The 20,881-nt window shown below is 41.9% G+C and overlaps 1 protein-coding gene and 1 long non-coding RNA gene across 8 annotated transcripts in view; one reads left to right on the forward strand and one right to left on the reverse strand.

The window, feature by feature from the left end:
- Window positions 1–20,881, forward strand: part of AUTS2 (activator of transcription and developmental regulator AUTS2) — a 1,828,564-nt gene that overhangs the window by 892,755 nt on the left and 914,928 nt on the right. The window lies entirely within an intron of this gene.
- Window positions 12,031–19,961, reverse strand: LOC115096923. Its single transcript, XR_003858162.1, has 3 exons — window positions 19,891–19,961; window positions 17,666–17,865; window positions 12,031–12,305 (listed from the first exon to the last, which is right to left on the reverse strand). It is a non-coding gene; the product is annotated as an uncharacterized LOC115096923 (long non-coding RNA).

Below are 20,881 nucleotides of genomic sequence, written 5' to 3' on the forward strand. Positions count from 1 at the left end.
GATGCAACAATTACATTATACATGCAGATTTTACCCCAAATTTTCAAAGCTAACTTATGCATGTGAGTTTGCTTTGAAAATTCTCAGTTGATCTGGTATATGCACAGATTAACTCATACAAAGTCACAGCTCCTCTACAACTTATGCTGGTTAACTTACAGGCATGCTTGTTAAAATCAGAAAATGTGTGTGCATAAATTCCAGCTCTGCTTCTCCCCAGTTTGCATGCTACAGTACAGTAGCAACTGCACTTGGAGAAGACAGTTTTCAAAAGCCAGTTTACCCAGGTAAAAGGCGGCTTGATAGTTGTCTACCCTTTACATGGCTAAAAGCACACACTTTGTTCCACAGCTCGTGGTGCTTTTAACCATACAGGGTGAAGGCGTTCTTGGGTTCACGTTAGGTCAGAGGAGGAAAATAATGCAAGTGAATTCCATTGTCAAAATCTATGCATGTTATTTTCTATGGAAAAATGTTCCCACAGGGAAAAGAGGCAGGTGCTTATCTCTGTAGGCACTCTTCCCACCACAGCAATTTTCAAAGAACTGGCGCAGAACCCACAGGTAAAAAGTATCCGCAGGTTTTTCACATTGGGCCAGATTTTCAAACCTACACATGGGCGTAGATTTGTGTGCACAACCCGAAGCGCACAAATCTACGCCTGATTTTATAACATGCACGCTCAGCCGTGCGCATTTTAAAAAATCTGGGGTCGGTGCGCGCAAGGGGGTGCACACTGTGCACCTTGCGTGCGCCGAGCCCTAGGGGAGCCCCGATGGCTTTCCCCGTTCCATCCGAGGCTGCTCCGAAATCAGAGCAGCCTCAGAGGGAACTTTCCTTTTGCCGCCCCCCCAGCCCTACCTAAATCCCCCTTACCTTTATTATTTAAGTTGTGCCTGCCTTTGGACAAGCGGGCCTTCGGAGGCCTCTGGCCGAGCCCCTATCCCAGACTTCCCCGCCCCTTTTTTCGAGCCCCAGGACATATGCACGTCCCGGGGCTTGTGCGCATCACCAAGCCTATGCAAAATAGGCTCGGCACGCGCAGGAGGGGTTTAAAATCCACCCCATTCTGTGTATCACATAGAGCCCTCAAGTGGTAAGTTAACACCTTGAGCTTCTCTAATATCATAGCTGGCTCTGAAGTGTCCCTCATGCAGCGGTCTCCAAATTCGATGAGGAGGGAGAAAAATGAAAAATTAAGAGAATGGGAAAGCGAATGTTGATGTCATCATTCAGTAACTTGAAAGCTAGTCACAGGGTAGGGGGGAGAGATTTTTATGATTTTATTAAAATAGAAAATGTATTATATGCTGTAGCCTGATGAAGGTTCTTTTACATGTATAAATATGAATTATTATTAGATAGAAGTTTTGTGCCTTCAGATGGATTTGACTGTTTTGTTTGCATGAGCTGACAAGCCTGGGCTGATGGTATTATCCATCTTATTTTAAATTCTTTCTACCTTGCTGCTCCCTATGCTTGGAATAGCCTTCCTGAGTTGATGTGTTGTGTTCCCCCTCTGACATATTCAAATCCCATCTAAAAACCACCTACTTGAGGCCGATTTTACATCAGACCCTGGTTTTCCTTGACCATAGTCTTGTTCATTTTAACTATGTTTCTCTCAAATTTACTGGCATATTTTATATGTTTTGTCTGTGTATTTTAATTGGATCATAAGTAAACTGCTTGGAGCAGGGGGAGTCGCTTATGTGTATCTGTAGGGTGCATTAGAAATAAGTAGTATAGTATTTATTATTTATTTAGAACATTTGTAACCCATTTGCCTAAAAATATTTGTTCCTAGCAGCTAATAACTGAAACAAATATAAATTATTACAAATTCAGAAAGACATCAGATAGAAAACTAAAACAGACAAGACAATATGCATCATCATAAAAACAAAAGCACAGGTCAAAATCTACATAAAATAAGTCAAATAGAAACCTAAGTAGACCAATAAATATATATTAACATAAACCCCGATTAAAAAAAAACCAAAAAAAAAAACTTGAGCCTAAGCAAAACCTGCTGGTAGGAAAAAAGTAGTAATTTAAAGATGTTGGATTTCCTGGAACAGATGTAATCATGGAAAATTAATAAGATGACTTACAGGGTCATTTGTCAACTCACATTATGGTGTTTTTGCATGCTGAAAATAACTACATCTTTTTCATTAATGTTAAGCTGTGCAGTATGCCCATAAATGTGATATTCTTGCAAATTCCATTTTGGGCATTTTTAGGCTGGGGAATGGCCTGAGATGTAGGTGGGAGGAGAGAGAGAGCCTCTGAGGGTGGCACCCTAGCAAGCAGCTACCGTATTTTTCACTCCATAAGACGCACTTTTTTTCCCCAAAAATGGGGGGGAAATGTCTGTGCGTCTTATGGAGCGAATATTAAAAAAACAAAACAAAACTAACTACAACCCCCCACCCTCCTGACCCCCTCCCCCCCCCCCCCCCCAAGACTTGCCAAAAGTCCCTGGTGGTCCAGCGGGGGTCCGGGAGCGATCTCCTGCACTCGGGCCATCAGCTGCCAGTATTCAAAATGGCGCCGATAGCCTTTGCCCTTACTATGTCACAGGGGCTACCAGTGTCATTGGTCGGCCCCTGTCACATGGTAGGAGCAATGGGTTACTTCCATCAAGCTAGGTTGAGAGAACATTGTACAAATCTCATCATTGTCTGAGTTTCCTCACTCCGAAGGACATCAAGTCTTCACAAGACTGTACTGTTCTGTTCGTGAGTCTCACTCTGCATATAAAAGTGGCCCCTAACCCCTACACTACTACCTAAACCTCACCTCGAGTTCCTAGGTGTGCCTCCTATAGTAGCATTAATAGCTAACTACTACAAGGGCCTAGTAGGTAGTCAGTCTCTCTCTCTCTCTCCTAAAAAACATCTAAGGTTTACAAAAACCTTTTTCTCAATTTCAGAAGCCCTCATTTGTGATAATTTATAATATATATTACAAAGATATAGTAAGTCATTTGTTTTACTGCAACTTATATGTGAGCTAGATCTGACTTATTGTGCAATGAGATTATTTGAGAGCAAGAGAATATATCTAATTATAATTCCCAGGATATATTCTAAATGGACCTTCTACCAAATAAAGAAGAATCCCAACTACTAAAGTTAAAGGGCCTGATTTACTAAGTTTCCCCCTCTCTACCACTCCATACATGCAGAACAGGTGAGTAAATCAGCCCTAATTACAAGTAACCATCATTAGTAGTTTGGGTAGGAAGAATAAATGTATTTCCAAGCAAATTATTAGGGATGTGCATTCATTTGAAACAAAATGTCAATGACATTTCTTATTTTGTTTCATTTTCTTTTTAAAATGGAATGAAAGCAAAGCCAATGAAATGTCATTAGTTTTTGTTTCATTTTGAAAGGAAAAGCTGCTCCATTAAAAAAAACAAAAAAACCTTTCCCAAATCTGGGGGCTTCCCATGACCTCCCCAGGAGCTCCCACTAAAACAGCTTTTGGGGCCAAGACCTCCCTGGGCCCCTTTAACCCCTCTTCCCCCTGAAAAGGTTGCCAGGGCTGTGTACCATCTTGTTCCCCATTTGCCACTTTCAAGGGGGTCCTGGTTAGTGAAAAGGGCTAATGAGATGCCCACTTACCTCTGCCCTTTCAGCGTCCCTTTATCAATGGTGTCAGGGGGCCTGATAGTGGTGTTGTTTTGATGTCACTATGGTGCCAGTGTCAGGGCCCACTGACACCATTTTCAAACTATGCCAGAGGGGCAGGATGCAGGTAGGCATCTGATCTGCCCCTTTCACTAACCAGGACTTCCACGAAAGGGATGTGTTGTGAACAGGACAGTCCTTAGCCCCAGACCATTTTTAAGGGGGGGCAGGAGGGGGGTTGGAGAGTTCCGGGAAGGCCCCATTTCAGGATTTTTGTTGTTTTATTTTTCAATGTTTGTTAAAGTTCAGCAATCAAACCGTACAGAAAAAAACATTAAGACAGTAACTTTCAAAGAGGGTATGCAGCCGCGCATTGATGCATGTGCATCGGGGCGCACCCAGGGACGCAGCTATTTTATAACTTATGCACACTTATGTGCGCATGATATAAAATGGCTTGAGTGCTCAATTTTAAGTTTGTGCTTGCCCAGCTATGCATATTGGGTTTCTGCTGCGTAAGTCGAAGAATTTTATAACTGGCGCGCACCCGCGCTATGACCAGTTTCACCAGTTCATCCGCCAGTTCACCCAGTGTGTAGAGGTAAGTCCTCCAAACTGCCCTGGTTTAATAACCTGCACTCTCCTGAGTTACCCAGAGCTTTTAAATCCCTCAGAGCTTGTACCTCATCCATAGCAGAAGTAAAATCACACCACACTGAACCTGAGTGCGCATCCAGGTGCATAAGTATTTCTGCGCATAATTCATGGCCATGCCCTGAAACACCCACACTCTGCCCAGACCACGCGTGAGATGTGCACACAGCAGGAAATGCGCGTGCATCTTGGGGGCTTTGAAAATTCAGTCAACTTGTGCATGCATCCCTTAAGAGATGCTCATGCCAGGCTTTTAAAATCTACTTCTAAATGAACTGAAACCTGAACCTCCCCCAAAGAACAAAAATATGAAATTTTGGGGGCTGCACATCCCTTCAAATTATTAGGCAACACAAACAAAAATGCTTGAATTATCAAGAAAGAGTTAATAGATAAATAAAAGTACAGTTTGAATATCCAAACATAAATATTGTGCCAATCTGTGTAGCAAAGTTAGCTTTCCATAAAAAAAAATAACTGATTGACTCTGTGAAGGTCTGAACTTACAAATTGCCTTATTCACTGTAACTCCACTCCCAACCTTTGAGCACAGAAGATCTACAAGAATAATTTAGAGGTCATGGATAGAACCAGTAAAAGTGGATCACTAGCCAAGCTACTGCCAAATCAAATAAACCCAAGCATGTATCAGCAATTAACTTACATGTGGAAAGATGTATTGAACGAAGAACAGATGTTAATAAAAGTCATAGAATATGTGAATTATTTTAGCATTACTCATAGTAGATTGTTTGCTAACAAAGAAATTGCAAGGTTAAATAATAATGTAAATACTTAGCCTTACTCCACACAGGGAATGCAGAATTGCAGCATTCATAAAGGAACTTATTAGCCTTTTATATAGTTGTGAAGGTCAATGAGCTAAAATAGGGTCTGGGGTAATTCTGTTGAAGGCTCTGCTAGTCTGCTTCAGTACAAAAAAGTGTACAATTATGCCTCTGGAGCACAATTATTAGTAAGGAAAGAATTTGCAGCTGCTAAACATCAGTGTGAGATATGCACCGTGGCAGAAGCACTTCCAGTTCTACGGCCCATGTGGCCCTCCTCATTCCGGCACCCATGAGGGAAGCATTTTTAGCCATTGTGAGGGGAACACTTTTAATTCAGGGGAATGTAGCTGGATAATTATTTAGTTACTTGACTAAAACCTTTAGAGGATTGTCTTTCCAATGAGCTGCAATAATGCAAGAGTTACTAATAAAGAGGGGAAAAAGAAAGCAGTTAATGATCCTCAAGAGTAAAGGAGGCTCCATGTATAGCCATCTAGGGAGCTGGGGTGCCAAAATGCACTGAATTTCATGGTCTGATTCGTGCGTAAAAATGTCAACTTGTGTGCCCAGATCAGTCTTAGGTACAGAAGTTGCCTTTTTCGTGCACAAAATAAACTTTGCAGCAATTTTTTTTTGTCTTTGCATGTAATATGGTTTCCTGGCTATAGAAGATGAATTGGTTGGGGCACCACCATTTCTCCATTCCGACCCTCACCATTTAAAAACTGGTCTGCTTCTATAAACAGATTCACTGGTGTAAGATTTGTGGACCCTTGCTGCGGTAGCAAGATTGGCTCAACCTACAGGGAAGATCCCACTCACTGACAGTTGGCGAAGCTGTACAGTGAAGAGACTGACTAGGAGATTCACCTATTCCAACCCCTTTCCCATGGGTTGAGCCCTTGGGTTCCGGGGACTGACAGGTCTTAAGACGAGAGTCTCTGGGGCTATAGTGTAGGCATTGATCCAGGGCCAGACTAGGGTCAAAGGCAGGAGGCAAGCAAGAATGATCAGTGTCCAGGCGAGGGTCAGATTCAGAAGTCAGTCCAAGGGGAGCTGAGACGAGGCAAAGCTGGAATGCAGAGACCCGGAGCAGCAACACACAGTACACCTAAGTGTAGGTGACCTGTTGCTGAGGCAAGAAGGGGAAGCCGGGGAAGCTCTAAATAGGGCTGAGGCGCTGACAACTTCTGTGGGCTCTGCAGGCATTTTCCCGCCTCAGGCCCTTTAACTAGTGTGTAGCCCTGCGTGTGCCTAGGGAGGATCCAAGGAGTGTCGGTGATGGCGGTGCTATGAGCCACGAGAGAGGATTCTGGCAGCGTCCTGCCTTGAGCGCATGGCCAGTTGGCTGACGGTGTTTGGGTAAGTCCAGCACCTCTTGGGGCCTCCGCGTGAGCTGCAGTTCCTAACAACTAGACACTCCCCTCCATCCTCATCGTCCCAGATATTTTTTTGCTAAAATTAAACTGTTCAACAGCTTTCTAAAATTACCAATAGCTTGGCCCCTTTAGAATCTGTCACATACACCCTGTGCGCTGAGGTTGTGAGTACAGCGCTGCATATATTGAATAGTGCTATAGAAATATTTAGTAGTAGTAGTAGTACAGTGAGTGGCCTTCTTCATTTCTGATCTGCATAGTCATTATTTGACTTATGCAAAAGCAAATCAGCATATCTTAATAAAAAAATAACCTTGTTTTATGCTACTGCTGCTTTTGTTTTTTATTATTTTTTGATGGGTAGTAAAGAGAGAGGAATCACAGAGTAGGGTACAGTTGGAACAGAGGTGAGCCATTTATAGAACTTTCGTTTTTCACTAGAGTAACAGTTTTTCTTAGCCTAATTGAGATCCATAATTTAGAAAAAAAGAACACACTTGGTTGTGCTTCCTCTTTCTGGTTTGTCTCTGGTGCACAGACAGTAATCGCTCCTGTTTGACATGGCTTAAAACATTTTGAATTCTCTAAACTGACAGTATATGCATTGTAGATGAATGGAACGCTTGTCTTCTGCTTCCACAATGTGCTGACTGTGTCCAGAGTGTAATATTTAATTGCATTTTCTTAATCTTTACCTCTGTATTGCTAAGCTTTCTAATACCTTCAAAATACCAAATCTCTGGCTTATCCTAATTAAAGAATCTCAATTTAATCCATATTGCATGACAATTCAATTTGTTGATTGCTTTTTCTCCCCCTCTTTGTGAAATTCCCGTCAAATGTATTAATTCAACATGATGAATCCTGTATTCAACTCACTGGAGTGAATAATTAAAATTAGCTGATAAAACTTTCAGCAGAATTACTTTGTGAAATTGCTGAACAGATGTGTCATTTTAATGAAAATCTACAGACAAGCGCCTTCCCCCCTCGGCAGGATAAAAATATTATCCCCACGGCACATACTTAATTTGGTGGTAAATACACTCCGAGCGCTTGCTGGAAGGGAAGAAAAAGCAACTTGTCACACTTAGTAACTTGATTTTTCCCTAGCATGCAGTAACAACTATCTACAGTAATTCATAGTGCTCTATTGTTGCTGCAAGTCCCAAAGAGAACTTATTAAAATGCAATAATCTCCTATTTAAACAGAAACAATAACCATTAAATTTCCTGTGGATCCAAAATTGAGCACAAGCCCCATCTGGTAAGAGTGATTAGAGGCCTGATGAGGGAATTTAATTTGCAACATTCAAAGACTAAATCAGAGCGGACCATGTCACCTGGGAGTAGAGTGCTGTCTGCCATCGTCTTGAAAATCTCGACCTAAACTGAAAATGGATTGGAGATGTGAAAATGTTGCCCAGGGGCCGGCCCTGACAGCATTGTATTTCATTACATGTCTCCAGCAGGCTTAGTTAGCTGCTTGGAATGAGCTACCAGCATGCATTTGCCTTCTTGAGTTATGCCTTCTAGAGGGGTATCTGCTAGCACTGTCACTTCCTGTAACGTTGGTTGGGTAACTAATGGAGGGTCCTTCATGCAGAAGGCCCGTGGCTCGCAGTAATTTGAGGGTGTCACTGAATTTCACGGCACTGTTGCATCCCCAGGAGAAAGCAGGACAATTTTTATTTTGCTTGATGAGCAGCACTTTTTCAACTTTTGGTTGGAACTTTATCTTCCATTCTGATAGTGTGACACTAGAATCACACCTCATTACTAATCATGCTAATAGCTTGTAGCAGATCTCATTTAATTCACAGCTGATTCCGAATTGTTTTATGTTCTCTTTTTTGAATCCATCATGCTGGGAGCAAAATGTGCAGGTGTGACAGTGATCTTATAATTAAGCCGGAAGGCACAGCAGAGTATTTATTATTGCTGGATATCGGTACACCATGGGTATCATGTGAAAAATGCAATTGAAGACTTTGTGCTTTTAAATCACCCATGAAGTTCCAGTATCCGATTGCAAAATTGTTTTATAGTATTTGGTTCTGTCATGTGCCACCCTTTTTTTCATGCCCAGCAATTTTCCATTTCTTGGGGCTTCTAGCTCAATAGAAAACAGTCCCTATTGGGACTACAGTACTATGAGTCTTCATTCACAACTACCCAAGTTTTTCACCCATTTAAACACATTCTTTTTGAATCAAGTCATAGCCGCGTAAGGGATGAGGGGTTCTAAAAGTCACGTAGTCCATTATTATCTACTTAAATGTCTCCACAGACACATGCCAGTGATGTAGTGAGAGGTGTAGCATTTCAACAGACACTCCCCGCCAGTGGAAGGTGCATTGGAAGGGTTAGGTGCTCCTAGGAAGGTGGCTGTGAGTCATGACTCAAAGGAGAGTTTACAGGACTCCAGGATTTGGAAGTCATCTTGGGGTCCAGGAGGATCCTGAGAGTGAGGAAACCAGAAACGGATTTGTTGTGCAAGGAGAGTTAGCATTGTATTCCTGTCTGCATTGGAAATTATCTTAACTACTTCACAAAAGTGGATTTACATACTGAAGTCAAGAGTCAGGACGGCCAGACTTGTAAAGCTGCGACAGAGCTGCTGCTTCAAGTAATACTAGGAGAGGCTTATCTGTACTTTATTTGGGATTCTCGAAGGAGAGAATGTTTGATATTCCAGTAAATAATAGGGATGTGAATCGTTTTTTGACGATTTAAAATATCGTCTGATATTTTTTAAATCGTCAAAAATCATTAGAGTGCGATACAATAGAAATTCCCCCGATTTATCGTGAAAAATCGTTAATCGGGTTTGTGTCCACTAACAGGAGTTATTTGGGGGGAGGATGGGAAAACCAGCACACCAAAACAACCCCTAAACCCACCCCGACCCTTTAAAACTAATCCCTTACCTTCCCCCACCCTCCCAAACCCCCCCAAAATGTTTTAAAATCACCTGGTGGTCCAGTGGTCGCCCCGGGACTGATCGCCCGCTCTCGGGCCGTCGGCTGCCACTAATAAAAATGGCGTCAATGGCCCTTTGCCCTTACCATGTGACAGGGTATCCGTGCCATTGGCCGGCCCCTGACACATGGTAGGAGCACTGGATGGCCGGCACCATGCCCGCGCCATTTTTAAAGATGGCACCGGCCATCCAGTGCTCTTACCATGTGACAGAGGCCGGCCAATGGCACGGATACCCTGTCACATGGTAAGGGCAAAGGGCCATCGACGCCATTTGTATTAGCATTGCCGACGGCCCGAGAGCGGGAGATTGCTCCCCGCGCCCCCACTGGACCACCAGGTAATTTTAAAATGTTTTTGGGGGGTCGGGAGGGTGGAGGAGGCTAAGGGGTCAGTTTTAAAGGGTCAGGGTGGGTTTTTTGTTTATTGGATCGGGCGCAGCCGATAAACAAAAAACCAATCGGGCCAGACGATAAAAATTAAAAGATTTGAATCGGAACCGGAACCGAACCGATTCTCTAGTAAATACTAGATCTCTAGTAAATACTTCGAGTTTTCCTTCTTTGGAGAAGAGGATCTGCAGTTTTACTCGGGTACCAATAGAGGGGAAATCCCTGAGATAGAGTAGAGCTAAGGACTGCAGAGAAGATTGGGTAACTGTAAACGTTCACTGACTGTGTAGTCAGTAGTTTTATTTTGCTTTTGTATGGCTTGCAATTAAAGAAAGTGCACTGTTTATCATTCAGATTTATCAAGTACCCCAATAAACTTTTATTTGTGGAACAAATTCACCATATGGAAGTGTTTTTATTTGTGCTGGGGCAGCACAGACGATACCCAAAGCTTAAGGGTCTTGAAAGCTTGTCTTTCCCCCATCAGCAGGACCCTGGGAGATCTATGGGGTGTTTGATGGCTCTCAGCTCCTTGATGTGCCTCCTTGGCAACTTTAAGGAGGAGACGGAAGTTAAATCAGGAACAGTCATTGATCAGGGGCCACAGACTGTGGCTGCATGAGAGCTCAGTAAAAGGCAAATTTTAAAAGCCCTACGGGCACCAAAGCCAGGAGATACACCCAGAAGTTGGGCTGGTGTGCGCTGCGAAGATTTTTAAAAGCATGTGAGTACATGCATTTCTCCCAGTACAAGCACAAAATGTTTTTGTAAAAAAGGGGTGGGGCATGGGCGTTCCTAGATTTCTCCGTGAAATCTGTGCATAAATATTTGTGTGCACAAGCTCACACAGGGGTCCCCTACCACGTAACTTTACTTCTCCTATGGATGGTGTGTAAGTCCTGAAACAAAAAATACTAGGGAGGTTAAAGGGTTTTAAGGGTTGGGGCTAGCAGGGTAAAAGGTAGACTAGTTAACTAGGGGGGTCAGGAAGTCCTATCCTTTACCTGGGCGAACTGGGAATGAACTGGGGATGCTCATAATTGTGTTGGTGTATGTCTACAAAAATCCCCCCACTTAGCGGTAGAGGCGGCATTTGCGTGCATATGTTCACATAATATAAAATTATGCGCACATGTATGCATGTAAAGCCTACTTTAAATCATGTGCTTATATACATGAATATGTTATAGTATGGCCACATCCTTTGGCGCGAGCTGGCATACACACATACATGTGCACCCGCATGGCTGTTTAAAAGTTACTGTCAGTGTGTGCAATCTGAGTTTGTCCGCTAGGCATCCCTGTTATGCAGAGATTAAGAGCCCCATTCACATAGGGGCTATGAAGGTCTTTCTACCAATATTTTTCAGATAGATTATGTTATATGCATAGAAAACTTGATCCAGACAAGAACCAGGGAAAATTAACTTGATATCACATTGGTCATCATGGCTTCACATTGTTATGAACTCTTTCTTGACTTGTTTGGCTAGATTTCAGTGAGCTTAACTTCCTAAAATTATTTGAAAAGTCTAGGTGCTACAAAAACTTTTAAGATTCCATTGCATATAAATTAAGATTGGGGCAAAGGACATTGATTCAATGGCTGCTCATCAATTTGAGTGATATAAAACTTTTATTAGTGGTCTGCTGATAATGGACAGCAGCTGGTAGGCTATAAATGAATGTAAGTTCTTAATTAGGAGCATTTTTATAATAGCCAAGCAGTAGCCCATTAGAACATATGTTAGGAGCATGCCGTAGTAGTGGCCAGTTGAATAAGGATCAATCCAGTGAAAGTCTACAAAGCTAATGCTGCCCCTTAAATGTTCTTGCACTCTTAATTCATTAATTTGTCATTACCTACTGTGGGATGTTAGTTTCTTAACCTTTACAGTGGGGCATTTGTGTGGACAGATTTCAGTGATATAGAAATAGCTGTAATTCATTGCCGGGCAAAGAGACAATCTTGGTACCACTGTGCATGATGGAGGGGGAACAGCCATTATTTAGTTAGCTCACTGATAGGCCTGGTATATCTATATATCATCCAGGAAGATGTAGAGGCTGATTCACTAAGCTGAAATAAGCTACATTAAGTCTTTTTTTTGTTTTTATAAATATCTTTATTAAATTTTAAGAAAATAAAAGATCAAGTTATACAACAACAGATCATAATGGCCAGTAACAACCCTAGCTTCCCAGCCCCACCCTAATAAATTCACCCATCATCCTATATATCCAGGAGCCACAGAAATTAACACACAAGCAGCATTCTTAAGAGTATAGAATAACAATCATTCAATTAGCAGTTGAAATGGAGGTAGCCAGTCATGGGTGTATCTTCTCTGCCATGCAATTGGGATTTGTTTAGTAAATGGTTCCAAAATCTTAGGAAAGGCCGATTGCCTATTTCTCTTTGTTATTGTCCATGTCCGATATCTAAAAGCAGGAGATCCAACATTTCTGCAAACCAAAAATCAAAAATCAAACATCTGTGCATCACTATGTATCCAATTATGTAAAATACATTTTCGAGCAATTCACATCCCCTTGATCAGGAGGTGGCAAGTCAGGGTACTGCAGCTTACTTTGGCCTGGATTTATTAAAATGCACTAAATGTTGCATGTGATGGGAAAAGGGGCGTGTTTTATGGTAATAGTGCACTTTGCGATAAACTGCCTATCTTAGTGCTCTGCATAGGTATTAGTGCAAACTGCGATAACTTTTCACACTTTGCAATAAGTGCCAGAATTGTTGTAATTCCTATACACAACCACAGGGGGGGGGGGGGAGAGAGAGAGAGAGAGAAAAAAAGAGACTAACCATAATGCCCTCATACTAGGTAGGTATTTATACCTCTATATGAGGCCCACCTAGTCACTCCAGGTGAGGTTTAGGTATTAGTGTAGGGGTTAGGGGCCACTTTGACATTCGAAGTGAAATGTACGAACAGAACAGTGCACTCTTGTGAAGATTTGATGACCTACGGAGAGAGGAAACTCACCCAAAGATGAGATTTGTGCAATGTTCTCTCCACCTAGCTTGATGTTACCCAGGTAGAGAGTCCATCAAGCTAGGTGGAGAGAACATTGCACAAATCTCATCTTTGGGTGAGATTTGTGCAATGTTAGCGCGCACTAACAAAAAATAACTCCCGTTAGCGCGCACTAACAAAAAATGACAAAAAGTAACAAAAAATAACAAAAATAAACAGTTTTCTCATTAGCGCGCACTAACCCAAAAAACGATTTTCACGAAAATTTGGGGAAAAAGAGTTCGTTTCATGATTTACCTGATATATAACGAATTAAGAAATATCGTACGATATTTCAATTCGTTATAAAAATGATTCACATCCCTACTATTCTACCCATGACTGTTAAAGGCAATTTCATCCACCCTAAAGGTGAGTTTACGAATGTCTCCCAGTACTAGTGGGATATTGACTTGACACCACTGAGCAGTATCTCTGTGAGTATGAATACCCAGATATTTAATCAAATCCCCTACCCAATGCAAGGGAATGTCAGGCAAGGAGTCACGTAGATGCCCCAGAATATCTTAAACTTTGCATTTATCCAGATTTAATTTAAGGCCTGAGAAAGAGCCAAACACCTGAAAAATATCCAAAATATGCGGGAGAAGGCGTAGCCCATCAGGGCCTGGTGACTTGAAATTCTTAAGGACCTTAATCCCTGAGTGTACAATCTACTTTTTAATTGAATAAAAATTCTTTTATATTAATGTGCACCTCAAAACATCAAATACCATTTTAAAACAGCAGACTATTTGATCTCCAGTGCTGTACTTGCAATTATGGAAATTTCTGCTGTTTTAGGGGCTTACTTTCATTTTGGAATAGAATAGATGGCCTTTATACACATGCATGCTGTGCTTGCTTGCCATCAGCATTGACACTGCTTAGTCTTCAAGGGGGCAATTTTCAAATAATCTCCATAGTTGCAAACTGTGCTTGCGCTTTTAACACGGATACTTAATGCATATTTTCAAAGAGAGACTGTCCACATTATTTGTCTGAGAAAATTAGCCAGGGCAAATTACATGCACAAAAAGCATCTGTGTGGTTTGTATCTGCTGTTTGTACAGGCGTCTGGATGGGGACAAAATTGCATGAGTAGATTGGAAGATATGTAATATTTTCATCTTCCTGATGTTATTGGTAATTTTTTTTTTTTTATTGGATTAAAGTTCGTTTAGTGCCCATAAGAATATTTTTTAATGTAATTGATTTCTGTTTCTTCAACAATTAGAGCTCTTTCAACATTTATTAAAACTGTTCTTTGCAAACACAACTCTCTCATCTTTGACCATCTATATTTTAGAAACCTTGGATTGTGCTGTCACTTACTCCCTCCTCCGTAACTGCTCTTTCCATCCCTAGACAGAAACAGTGAAATTCTTAATGAACCCCAGAGGTAATCAGAAGGAAGACAGCTAAATGAAAGAACTCATTGTAAAATACCCTGAACACCTACAGGGAATACTTAATGCACAGAAGGTCAGGGCTTTGTAATGTTAATTTAAGAGTTGCTTGAAACGATCCATCATTTTAAAGAGCAACGTTGCCATCTGCGACAAGAAGTTTATGCTTTAGACACAACTTTGGTCCCAGAGCACTTCAAGAAAGCAAGAGCAGGTAGATGTCATCCCAGGCTTTTCAAAGAGTCATAACACATGGCAATGCCTTGTGCACTCTGGATTCCAATCAGGAGGGGCAGGTTGGTCTTGACCTTGCAGTGATCCCTATATTCCCAGCCATAATGGCAAAGTGAAGCTTTTCAAAGTTGAGTGAAAATCTAATTCTCCTCTGATCCCATAGGACCTGGCTCTGGCTTTTTTTTTTCCAATTAATGTGATGGATGGTCAGTTTTGACATTCCACCCGAGAAGCATTGTCAAGATTTTCATATATTTTTTTTCTAGTATCTGGAAACTTCAATGAAGTTTTTGGGATAGAAATCCAACTTGTAACCCTTTTTATGAGCAAACACCATTAAGTTTTATAGATATTGCTTTACAGCAGAGCTCCAGTAGCCACATTGGTCTTGGAGAAAACTGAAATCCAAGAAGGTTGGGACACTATTAGATGTCCAAAAAGCAGTGAAGTATAAAAAGACATCACATGACAGGTTTTCAGATAAGAACCGTGTAGTTTTGTAATAATTTACCTCTCAAAAATTCATTTATTATACAGTCTTTTTTTTTTTGCCAAAGTTTATCAAAGTTAGTACAAAAAGTAGCTTATATTCTGTAATCAAAAATATAAGAAACTTTCCTGTTGCCACAAGAAGTATTTTTCACATACAACAGTAATCCTCCAATGTAGGCAAACTCAGAATAAAACAGAGGAAAAGTTATTTGACAACCCCGCCCTGGATTCCGGCTATCAGGATAAAACCCAGGAATCCTCCCAACCCCTGCCCGATGTTTCAGCATTTGCCTGCCTCTGGGTGCCAAAATTATCAACAAAACTTCACTCAAGGGCACATTTACAGTACATCCAGGAACATTTTTATGGCCGTCTAGTTCCATACACTTGCACCTAGCAGGCTTACTAAACATTGTCCCAAATACTTTAAAAAAATATTTTGCAAAATGAAATACTTTTGTTTAGAAAGAAAACAACACTTGTGTAAAACATTTTGTTTCATAAATATAAGCAGCACAGTTAATACATTTTTCCATTTCTTCAGATCTATTTTGTTTCAGAACTTCCTAGAAGTGCATCTGAAACGTGAGAAATGCCATGCTGGGTCTGACCAAGATCAAATGAGACAAGCCTCCTGTCTCTGACAGAGGCCAGTCTGGGTCACAAGTACCCAGCAGATCCCAGAAAGTAGATCTTTTTCTAGTTATTCCCTCCCAGGGATAGCGATAGGCTTATCCAGTCTACGTAACTAATAAGATGTAATGGACTGTTGCTCCAGGAAATTATCCAAACCTCTTTTAAAGCCCGCTCTGCTAGTGGCCTTCACCATGTCCTCTGGCAACAGGTTCCACAGATTGATTGTGCGTTCAGTGAAAACGTACTTTCTGTGATTTGTTTTACATCTGCAGGTTGTAGGTTTCATGGGGTATCCCCTTGTTATTGTATTGTTTGAAAGGGTAAATAACCGTCCTTTAGTTACTCGTTCCATCAAAGAATGTTTCAATGCAAACTACTTTGAGGTTAATATTAAATCTGTATCACTCTTGCCATATTTTGTGCTTCCTTTTAATTGTTTTCTGATCATAAGTGTTTGTGTGTATTGTTTTTTTTTTAGGGGGGTGGAAAGGCAGCGAAATATTTTGGGCAAGCTAGTCTGGAAAAAAACAAAAGGTCCATATTTAGTAAGACGAGTGGCAGAGATATCCAAGTGATGTTAACTGGAAACTTTAATCTAATATTCAGTGGAACATATCTTGCAGCTCAGATAAAGTCTTCTGGGTAGCTTTGGCACTCACTGGCTTACTGAATATATACAAAAATGTTGCAGGCCCTAGTGTCCCAATAACTCCCTCCCCCCACCCCCTACCATTTTCTCCTCAAGTTGAAAAAATATAGCATCACAGCTCTCTCCCTCCCCCATTCCCTGCCCAAGTTCTTAAATTACAAGTGGCTGCTGTTGCGCTGGAGGTGGACCCTTGGCCTGGTGCAAGATTGGTACAGCCCTCCGGTCGGACCCGGAGAGCACCTGCCATCAGGAGGCGGAGCACAGGAGGAGACAGAGGCTGGCTGGAGCTTCGCCAATAGCAACCTGGGGTTCCTTCAGGTTGAGCCCTTGGTTACCCGGGCCGTCTGGTCTTAGGTGGGCTTCGCAGGGTCTCCTAGAGAGCAAGTTCAAGGGAGTGCCCACCACGAACAAGGGTGTGCAGTCTGTGTTCAAACAGGGAAGTCCAGAGGTTGCAGGAGGCCAGAAGAGAGTGTCCGAATGTATAGCGAGGATTAAGGCCAGAGTATCGGTCCAGGATGGTCATCCAAAGCAGGGTCGGTAACAGAGGTCAATCCGGGCATAGTCAGGTCAGGCAAAGGTCAAGTTCCAGGCGGCGATCAAGAGTAGTCAGGTCAGGCAGAGGTCAAGTTCCAGGTGGCGATCAAGAGTAGTCGGAGTTCAGGCAGAGGTCAGGTCAGGCAGCAATCAAGAGTAGTCAGAGAACAGGCAAAGGTCAGTACCGTGAGATCAGTCCGAAGGGTACTAACAGGAATGGGGAGACGCTGGAACAGGAGATGCTGGAACAAAGATGCTGGAACAGGAGACACAGGAGCAAAGACACAGGAACGCAGGAAGGCAAACTAGAGACACCGGAGTGTACGACCCGATTGCCAAGGACAGTTCAAGGGAACGGGCCTCCCTATTTATACTAGAGAGTAATGACGTCATTGGTGAGCGCCGGGCCTGGGTTTCCCGTGCTCGGGTCTTTAAAATGTAGGACGTCAGTTGTGCGCGTGCCTAGGGTCAGGACCGAGGAGCAGGAAGACGCGGAGCCCCGGCGTCGGAGATGGTGAGCAGGGGAGCCAGGGACGCCATGAACTTGAACGGCGGCAGAGGGAGTGAGCCTGGAGCTGGTAGATGGAAGGGAGAGGTGAGCAGGACCAGCCGCGGAGCGGACGCGGCCAGGAAGTGCAACAGCTCCCACCGCCCAAGCCCCCCTTCCACTTTTTAAGGCTGTTACACCATCTGCACCTACCTTTGCCAAGCCCCCTAAATTATCCTTGTACCCCAGTGGGAAGAGTGGCATTTTGTAAATAATTTTGAGGGGTGTGGAAGGGGATAAAGCCTTTGCTGGACCACAAGGTTTATTTGGGTTTCTTTTTACTTTACCTGGCTATATGCTGACTATAACAGGTTAGGTTTATCTTAAATCAAAGAGAACTCAGTCAGCAGTCATGGACTTTGGCATAGCAGATATTGACTGATTATGAATTCTGGAAACTGGGCCACAGGAGGCAGGTCAGATGAGGTGACTGGGCTCAGCATCACCATTCACTGGTCCGCAATTGTAGAATTCTTTGACTGATGATCTTCAGGGGGAAGAAGATTATTTCAGTTTTAGGAAAAACCTAAGGCTCAGTTATTTGTTCAGGCTTGTGACTGAATATTAGTTTAATTTTTCTACTGCTTAATTTACTTTATTTTATCTATTTTATTTTATTGTCTTATATTTAATATTTTTGTCATCTACTGTTTTACTTATTTGCACGTGTTTTTATAAATGTCTTTTTTGTGCTCCGCTTTGGATAGGATTTTCATGGAAATGGACTATAAATGTGTTTAGATAAATAAATTAATAAAATGGCAAGTCAACAGCTTCAAAAGGACCTTTTATCAGCATTAAATAGGCACCCAATGGCCCGGGTACAGGAACAATTTCCCAGTCATTGCAGTAGAGAATTATAAACCAAACTGGCTGAGGTTCCAAGGATTAAAAAATGTGGCTAAGGCTTCCCATTTTTCTTTAATAAATGCTGATTGCTTAAGCAGTCCAGGAGTATTTATACCCTGAACAATGTATGTCATGCAGAATAAAACCTTTATTCTTTTTAAAGTTATGAGCTTTGTTTGTTCATTTCACGATTTTCTTATTTATCTATGTATATTTTGGATGTATGCATAGAAAATCTATTCATATTTTTGCTCATAACTCAGTTGTTCAAACCAATGTCCCATTTGCCAGATTTGTATATTATTGAAAAATATATATATATTTGTAATGGTTAAGTACTTAAAACATAATGGGGTGGGGGGGTATTTAGTTAGGGCTGGGGGGGTAGGTTAGGGAGGAGAAGGTGGGGGGGGGGGGGGGGGGGGCAGAATAAAAGTTCCCTCCAAGGCCGCTCTGATTTCGGAGCGGCCTCGGAGGGAACGGAGGCAGGCTGCTCGGCTCGGCTCGCGCAGGTTGCACCATTGTGCACCCCTCTGCACGCGCTGACCCTGGATTTTATAACATGCACACGGCAGCACGCGCATCTTATAAAATTGGGCGTAGATTTGTTCGCGCCGGGTTGTGCGAACAAATCTACACCTGCGCATAACTTGAAAAATCTACCCCAATATGAAGACTGTTTTGTACAAAAATTATCTCCTTTTAACTATTTCATTTGCTGCAATAACCAATCATGCTGGTTGCATTAAGTAGGTTCCTGTTTAATGAATCATTTTCCATAGATCTCCATGATTAACACAATTTTTAAACTTCAGCACAATTTTATAGAAAGGAAGAAAGAGAAATCTGATCTTAGTGTGGCTTTGTTATCGCATTTTCATTTGTATAGTAATGAATATGTAGGATGCTAACGATGTACTCTCTAGGTGTTGCTTTACTGTTAAATGGTGATAATGAGTTAGTAATGTGGCATAAATCCCTCAAGATGAATTCTGATTTACCTTTGAGACAGCATTCCCTGTCTGCCTGAACAGGTTATTGTTTCCAGATAGTCAACATTTTACACTTATGGTGAGGTCCATATTTAAAAGCCATTTAGACAATAACTGAAAAGTTATCAGTCTAAGTGGCACAATAGGCATATTCAGCCACTTATCCACCTAAATTATAGCCGGATAAGTAGTTATCTGGCTCTAATTTAGCCGGATAAAAAAGGGGCATTCTGGGGAAGTGTTGAGTTATCCAGCGAACTTAGCTGAATATCGCATATATCTGGCTAAGTTAACTGGATAACTTTAGACCTGCTTCAGAGCAGCTCTAAAGTTATTCAGCCATGTGTCGTTACTGTTTAAAAAAAAAAAAGCAAAAAAAAAAATACATCGTGGGTGTACAGGCTCAAACCTGTCCCTCGCCTCCCTCCCGCTCAAGTTTCAAAGGCCCTGCAGGGCCAAACTTGCCACGCCCCTCTCCAAAATGCCCCAATTTCACTGATAAAAATGTATTTGGGCCAGGAGTCATTGTCGGCTATTTCCCCTCCTCCGCCCCCTGTTCCCACTTCCTCTTTTTTCCTAACATCTCATTGTGGGTTCGAGTCCCATCTGGGGCACCCCCTTACACCCCCCTCCCCCCCCCTTTTCCTTCTTTGCCCCTCCCTCTCCTGTACCTTAATTTGTAGTATGTCTTCTCCCGGATTGTGGTAGCGCCGTACTGCGATTTGGGCCCAGCGCTTCTGACGTTGCTAGGCTACTGTGATGCTTCCATCGCAGTAGCCTAGCAACATCAAGACACAACATGCCTGGGTCATGGTAGGATGCTACCGTGATCTGGAGGAAGAAATACTACAAATTAAGATATGGGGCAGGGGGACGTAGAAGGGAAAAGGTTGGAGTGTGGGGTAAGGAGGGGATATGGAGACAAGTTGTTAGAAATGAAAAGGGGAAGCGGGAGCAGGACTAGAGGAGAGGAAATAACTGGCAATGATTCCCAGCCCAAATAATTTTTTTAAAACAGTCAACTGGGGCATTTTGAGGAGGGGACAGCATGTTCGGCCCTGCAGAACCTTTGGAACTTGTGTGGGAGGAAGGCAGGGGACAGGTTTGGGCCTGTAGGCCCACAATGTGATATTTTTAATAAACAGAACACAACTTAACTGGCTGTATTCTTTTGATATTCAAAAGAATATCCAGTTATGTTTAAAGTTATACAGTTATGGTTTGTTTTTTTTTTGTTTTTTTTTATTATATGTTTATTAGATTTTAACAATATTTATAAACAAATAAACTTTGCATGGTAATTCTGCATAAGATTACATATAAGAAATATATTTTCTCCTTACATCATTAAACAGGAAATATATATATATATTTTCTTTCCGCTTTTCCAAAGAAATATTGGAGAGGAGATAGAAACAACACACGGGAGAAAATCTAGGAAACTAATTAACAAAGTAATGCACTCCTGCACCTACCTATCTTTTAATGCACGGGTAACTTACAGCACGACCCTTTTGGCATCTAAGAATTCTCTCAAATGATCAGGATTATAAAATACATATACATTCCCAGAGTATTTAATTACACATCTTGCTGGATATCTTAAAAGAAATTCTGCCCCCAGAGTACGAACTTCTGGGCGCATTTTCAGGAAATCTTTCC

The sequence above is a fragment of the Rhinatrema bivittatum genome, chromosome 8, assembly GCF_901001135.1.
Source record: "Rhinatrema bivittatum chromosome 8, aRhiBiv1.1, whole genome shotgun sequence".
In the NCBI taxonomy this organism is placed as follows: Eukaryota; Metazoa; Chordata; class Amphibia; order Gymnophiona; family Rhinatrematidae; genus Rhinatrema; species Rhinatrema bivittatum.